Below are 6,313 nucleotides of genomic sequence, written 5' to 3' on the forward strand. Positions count from 1 at the left end.
AATTGTAGCATAATATTTGACACGACATATATATCTTAGACGTATATTCCTTTAAATTTATGCAGATACGAGAATTCGTATTTGTCGGACATGTATGCCATGCTGTTTGAAATTCTACTTAGTTTTCGCAGTGTAATGTCCCGGGATCACAGACCAACCCCTATAGACCGAGCTTATAGGACGACTCGCGGTCACTGCCCGTATGGTGTATAGGTCAAATATAAGATTGTTCGCGCGCCGCTCCGATCAGTTGCGCCCAAGGTTACGACCTGTTGGCAGTGTGCACGAGTCTAAGAAAATAAATCGTAAAGTATTGAATTCATTGGGAAATCATGGGATATTGCAGCGTAAATGGTGTGGCAAGTCATCTAAGACATCTACTTACGAAACAGATGGAATAACATCCCACAGGAAAGTCAAATTCATTATTTCATTGAATAATGTTTCTTGTCCGCGGGGTTCATTTTATACTGGTCGTAAGCAGAGGCGAAGTATGTCCGTCCCTTTTCGTCAACTTGAAAATGCAATGCGCTATCCCTTTCCCTTTCGACTAGTGATGTGACGATGATGGTTTTTCAGTTGCGGAAACTTCGTGCTTCGTCATACCGTATTGTTGGTACAATAGACATAATATATAGGTAATATGTTGTGTAAGTTTTTTAGAATCCTCTAGGCCAGCGGAGCAGTTAGGCCGCATGTCACGAGATGGACCTGATGATGAACTTCAAAGAAGTGCGAGGGAACTCGGTGTTGGTTTGTGATAGACATATGTTGTATGGGTTTTTTAGAATCCTCTAGGTGAGCAGTTAGGTCTCATGTCACGAGATGGACCTGATGATGAACTCCAAAGAAGTGCGAGGGATCTCGGTGTTGGTTTGTGATAGACATTGTTGTATGGGTTTTTTGGAATCCTCTAGGTGAGCAGTTAGGTCTCGTGTCACGAGATGGACCTGATGATGAACTTCAAAGAAGTGCGAGGGAACTCGGTGTTGGTTTGTGATAGACATATGTTGTATGGGTTTTTTAGAATCTTCTAGGTGAGCAGTTAGGTCTCATGTCACGAGATGGACCTGATGATGAACTCCAAAGAAGTGCGAGGGATCTCGGTGTTGGTTTGTGATAGACATTGTTGTATGGGTTTTTTAGAATCCTCTAGGTGAGCAGTTAGGTCTCAGGTCACGAGATGGACCTGATGATGAACTTCAAAGAAGTGCGAGGGAACTCGGTGTTGGTATGTGATAGACATATGTTGTATGGGTTTTTTAGAATCCTCTAGGTGAGCAGTTAGGTCTCATGTCACGAGATGGACCTGATGATGAACTTCAAAGAAGTGCGAGAGAACTCTGAGTTGATTTGTAATAGGCATATGTTATTGGTCCATTTGAATATGTTTTCAATACAACCTTCTATGACCTTAATAAAACGGACAAAAGAAAATAATTGTATGAGATTTTGGTGACACTTTTTTCTCGTATCGAAAGAGATTGCGATTCTGAGTGGAAATAATATAAAAATTCTAAACTTTAAACAGAAATGCCCTAATATGTTAAGTAAACATTTCAGTTACATTGTTAAATTACTTATTGAAATATTAAATTAATCAATATAATTATTAAGTAAGTTTACTCTAAGTATACTAAATTGGTAACAATTTTACTACAATAAATTTCGGTACCACTGGTAACAGTACCCACTACCTGTAATGAACATGTCCCATCCCTACGCTTACACGTGTCAGCGCGCCGTGTTTGGAACGACCAATCGCAACGCCGTGAGCACCCCTCCCGCACCTCACAGTTTGGTGATTTGCGTCGGGAACAAAATGGCCAATATTAGGTTTCTAGAGGCGGTGTTCTGTGCCCGGGATCAACTCCCAGCCCTGGTAGTTTGTGTTTTGTCTTGTATTGGTTTGGAATTTGATAAACACTGGGGCTAATGTTGAAATTAAAACTATGGGATGATATATATGAATTCATACAAAAGTACCTGCTCAAATGTTGTCTAATCTGACCAGTAAATAAGTTTTTGGCAAAAATTTCATTTTTGGTACAAGCTTTTATAGCTGACTGTACTTTTCTTAAGACATACAACTAATACTCATCGAGACAATAGGCCTGATGACAAATTTTGAAATCCCTTTTATTATTGTCGGTACACTTGTATTGGTTCCGAAAAACACAATATTTCAGCTATACTCATAAGATTTAACATAGATAATTGCATTTTATTATAGCTAGTTTAAACTTCGCGCGAAAACGCCTCGCATGCCATTTGTGACGTCATTATTTAGTTGGTGGTAGGGTGGTAGACATTGTTTACATACTTACAGTTACGAATTTCCCTTGAATCCGAATGATATTGTTAATTCAGCACCATATATTACGATTAGGGATGATAAATACATTACAACAATTTATCACAATAACTCATTTTACACAAAAACTCTCACACGGTTGCAGTTTAAGATGAATTATTTAGATACATGTAAATTTTGAGTGAAAATCACCGAGCGCCGGTTTTACTTTTTAATTTTTCATTTTTTCTAATTACGACAGCCAACAAGGCAATGATAGTTCCATTCAGCCAAATAATTAAAAGTTTGTTGTTGAAATATCGTATTATTTAGCATTTTATTTAAATAATAACAAATAGATATCTATTTTATATCGTGTAATAATATTTATTGTACGTAATAAATGTTTAGTGGCGAAATAATATTTTTTTTGCACCTTTCGAACTCTTTGGTGAGGACGTATAGATTTCGGTCAATGAGGTTGTCTATGTTGCTCTAAGAAATATGTTATGGATTGATGACGTCACTGTTTGGAACGCTTCTGATTGGCGTTTCAGTAATAATGGCCGATTGGAGAATTTTGCACTTTTATTTTATTGAATATCTTAATAATCCTTCAGTTTATACTGAGATTAGGCCATTTTTTAGAATCATATTAACATATATGTTTCTTTGAAACCATTATTTCCATGATTCTTTGTTACTTGCAACAGGCCTATTCTAAAAACCCCTAACACAATTAGGTTGCGTTGTTTCATCAGTCATCTCAGAGTTCCTATGGCCACCTCCTGTCTCAATCGGAAACCGGGAAGTGGATCAAATTTAACTTGCAAGATTTGCTTACAGACCGACAGACAGACAGACAACGGACAGGTGAAACTAAATAAAAGCTTGTAAAAAAATAGGTACTGTATTGCACATATCTAGGTATAAAATACCTATAAAAGACCATTATTTCAGAAGAGAGCTATGACTAAGCAAAACTATGACTAAACAACACAAGTAATGTTCCCTCGCACTTTCCCTGTCATAAAATAGGTAGCAGCACACACACATACATACATACATACGCAATGACCCCGACACCTGGCCGCCGACAATGGACTAGTAGGGGTGGGCTCTAGGGATGGGACATTTAATTATGTCGATAAAAGAGTAATTAGTTGAAGAGTTGAATGCCAAAGCACTAAAACCAAGACTCTACATATAAATGGCTAATTGAAATTTAAATTGACGGTTCATTTAATTCATTAAATTGTTCTTAGTCTTAGTATTATACATTTGAATTATGTTGTGTAATATATACCTGTCTATTTTGTTTAATGCGTTGTATGCTCCGAGGTTGTATGCCCTAAAGTTTAAGGTGTAAATTTGCATGCTACTGTGTAGTTAATGTTTTACCCAATAACAATAGCTTAAGAACCATTGTACCTTGTTTAATGCAAATAAATGAAATCTTAAATCTAAATCTAGAAATCTAACTTTTTGTACCATTTGGAGTTGAAACTCTAGGTCCATGGGGTCCCAGCGCGCATAAGTTGTTCGCAGAAATCGCGAAGCGTCTGGTTGACGTAACTGGTGACCGAAGAGCTGGCGGCTACCTCGCACAACGTATCAGCATTGCGATACAGCGAGGAAATGCCGCCAGCATCCTTGGTACAATGCCCCAAGGGCCTATTTTAGATTTAAGCTAGTTATTAATTTAGTTTAGTAGTACCACTGTATATATATTGTATGTAAATGGGGATATTATTTATCGGTCAATCCGGTTAGTCCTGAGTGGAAAAACAATTTATTCAATATAAAAAAAAATAAGTAAAGCCCTTTCTTATATGTAGTAGTGTAGTAGGTAGTGAAGTTTTAGGATAGATAATCCATATTATTTTGTCATTTGTAATAAGACACGCGTATTATTTCCTTAGCTAAGAAAATGTATTAAGTAGTCCTCTTCGCTTATAAATTTATCTGGCATTAAGATTAAGCATAAATAGTTGTCAATGTTAAGTAATTTAAATTTTTCGAAATATGTAGAGTTTTTTGTTAAGGTATCGACACGCTCCATCACTACCGGCGCCCCTATAGCACGTCCTGCGTTCAAGTTACATCACTATCTATCGGCGACAGACCACAATGATAAAGAGTTGTCTAACCTGTAAGTGCAATTATTTTTTTATTTACTTACTGAGGGAATATAAATCTCAAATTTATCTCTATTTCTATGAAATTTCTATCAAGTCGGTGCCAAGTTAGGTAAACGGACTCTATGTATTAACGCCTTGAGAATACGTAAGAGGCGTGTTCAGATATTAGTGACCACTTTAGCTGATATCTGAATTCTGGTGGCGACTGTGCCTTTTAGAAACAGTGTCAATTTTGTCGTATGACAATAATTTTTGTCAACTTGTCATCGAACGATAGAAATATATCTCTTTATAAAGAAACCTTTGCACAGAAACCGATCGATGATTGATTGACATCAAACGATAGTCGATAAATTGATAAAGCGTTAAGGAGATGGGGGGATGAGATATTGGGAATGAGCTGAGACATGGGGTGCGTTTTGGGGTCAATTGCTTGTCATTTTTCAACAAAAAAGTAACGTTGTAATAAGAAATGTGACAAATTAAAGCAGTTTAGTTCTGTAACTTCAATATTTTTTGTTCTATTACTGAAGAAGGTTTTTTTCTAATGTATTTACGATTACAGTGTGACGTGACAAGCGGACAAAGAAATACATTTCTAACATTATGAAAGGGTAACTGTAATCTTTTGAATAAATACGACAAGCTATTGTCCAATTCTTACTCTAAACCTGTATTATAAAGAAAACTGCAAAAAAATACACATTCATAATAACAATGCTTTGTAAAAAAAATACATTTGCGTACCAAACTCATAACCACCCCAAAACTATTGCACCCTATTTTACTATAACAAAATTAATTTTGCGGTTATTAATGTCACTGTCAAACAACACTTTTATAAGCTCTGTACGTGAGCTTGTTAGTTCCATATTTGACCACGCGCTAATACAATATTGTATTATTTGGCGCCAGCTGCGCGCGGCAGCCATTTTGTCGCGTGACGTCACGCATCGATTTCTTTAAAAAATCGATATTTATCGAACACCTGTGTGGCTCGTGCCTTCCGGGTGCGTTGACCTTTATTTTTTTTAATTTTAAAATGATTGTGGCACAGGAATCACAGGATGTTGTGGGGGTTCTTTAAGGAAGTGTCAGTTTGCTGTGGTTTATTGTTACTTTGATTTTGTTTAATTTCCGATGAATATCGATTACATAATTGAACGGCAGATAATGTGTAAGGAAGGTTAAGGTGTTTTGGGTGCTTTAAACAGAATAAGTTTGTATATGTGTCTCCTTCTTAGGTACCTAAGAAGGAGACACATATACAACACTAACACTTTACAACCTAAACGGTACCTAGAGTTGTAGAGTTAGACCAAGAAAAGTCTGCAGCGATTTTGATAGCCCACGCAGTGCAAGTGTTATTTATACGTCATAATTTCATAGAAGTTTTACGTTTAAAATAACACTTGCACTGCGTGGGCTATCAAAATCGCTGCTGACTTTTCTAGGTCTAACTCTAGGTACCTACGCTTGATGGATTAATTAATTATTGCTCTGCATTTTTAGGGTTCCGTACCCAAAGGGTAAAACGGGACCCTAATACTAAGACTCCGCTGTCCGTCCGTCCGTCCGTCCGTCTGTCACCAGGCTGTATCTCACGAACCGTGATAGCTAGACAGTTGAAATTTTCACAGATGATGTATTTCTGTTGCCGCTATAACAACAAATACTAAAAAGTACGGAACCCTCGGTGGGCGAGTCCGACTCCGGTTTTTTTTTATAGACTTTTTAGGCTTTTTTAATATTTTTACTCTTTACTTACGTAATTATACTTCTATGAAATTAAAATATTTAAAATGACATTCGCACAGTCTGTGCTATCAAAATTGCTGCAGAGTTAGCTTGGTCTGGCTCTAGGGTTACTGTTTCAATT

This window comes from Cydia splendana, chromosome 22, assembly GCF_910591565.1.
Source record: "Cydia splendana chromosome 22, ilCydSple1.2, whole genome shotgun sequence".
Lineage (NCBI taxonomy): Eukaryota > Metazoa > Arthropoda > Insecta > Lepidoptera > Tortricidae > Cydia > Cydia splendana.